Genomic DNA, 1,229 nt, shown 5'->3' with positions numbered 1-1,229 from the left:
ACATATATATATATATATATATATATATATATATATATATATATACATACATACATACACATACATTAGATACTTACAGATGCTGATATAGTAACAGTACACACACACACACACACACACACACACACACACACACACACACACACACACACACACACACACACACACACACACACACACACACACACACACACACACACACACGCGCGCGCGCGCACGCACGCACGCACGCACACACACTCACGCACGGGCACACACGCATATACATACATACATACATACATACATACATACATACATACATACATATATATATATATATATATATATATATAATATACATACACATACATTAGATACTTACAGATGCTGATATAGTTCTCGTGTTCCCAAACCGTCCGTCCGGCGGATTCACGAACGGCTCTCCGCGAACGTTGAAGTAGACGGAACATGTTTACGTTATTGTATAGAGCCAAGGTTTCTTTGGGTAAGTCTAGTGTGTGCTCGTTTACCACATTTATTTGTATAGTAATGAGTTGGTAGTTAAACTTACTTACAGATAAGGTCAAAGAAAGAGTTGGTAAATATTCGGAATACCTTGGCATGACCCAAGTAGAGAAATTATGCTGCGGAAATCCCCACAAATCCCCGCAGTTTTGGCCCCGGTAGCAGGGGAGGATATGAATGCTAACAGGGAAATAGCGGGGTAGAATATGGGAATGATATACAGAGAAATGGTCAATATATACTCAAATGGGTAATTATTCAGTATCACACAGTCATCAAATCTTGGTTATTTGTTGCCGGGAGCGACAGACCCTTCAGAGACCAAGGCCCAAAGCCGAGTATCATGCAAGCCCAAGAGTCTGGTTAAAGTTAGAGAGTGACGCACGGAGATAGAGGAAAATGAACACTGCCATCTTGTAAAGCATAAAAAATAGAGTAGGGAGCAATACAGGCAAATGTGCAGTGGCCTCATATTTACTGGGAAATAACTAAAATAGGCTCTGCATGTCATCACTCAGAGACAAAGTCCACAACATCCTCACACAGCCAGAGTCCTTAATGTCTCATTTTCTATAACTCCATTTTATACATTTTCTATACATCCATTTTCTATAATGATAGCGCTTTCTGTTGACAAAACTGGAAATCACATCCTATTAGTTTTGTATTTTTATAATTATTTTATGATATTCCTCATTATATTTCCTCTTGTTTTTTTTATG

General features: G+C 38.6%; 1 long non-coding RNA gene across 1 annotated transcript in view; it reads left to right on the top strand.

Moving 5' to 3' along the window:
- The first annotated feature begins 374 nt into the window (after nucleotides 1-374).
- LOC119580934 overlaps nucleotides 375-1,229 on the top strand; it is a 6,513-nt gene continuing 5,658 nt past the window's right edge. The window contains exon 1 of the long non-coding RNA XR_005229413.1: nucleotides 375-487. This is a non-coding gene — a long non-coding RNA (uncharacterized LOC119580934). The remainder of the gene's footprint in view (nucleotides 488-1,229) is intronic.

The sequence above is a fragment of the Penaeus monodon genome, chromosome 14 (genome assembly GCF_015228065.2).
Source record: "Penaeus monodon isolate SGIC_2016 chromosome 14, NSTDA_Pmon_1, whole genome shotgun sequence".
Classification (NCBI taxonomy): domain Eukaryota; kingdom Metazoa; phylum Arthropoda; class Malacostraca; order Decapoda; family Penaeidae; genus Penaeus; species Penaeus monodon.
The sequence above is the reverse complement of the archived record's forward strand: the minus strand, read 5'-3'. Positions and strand labels throughout refer to the sequence as shown.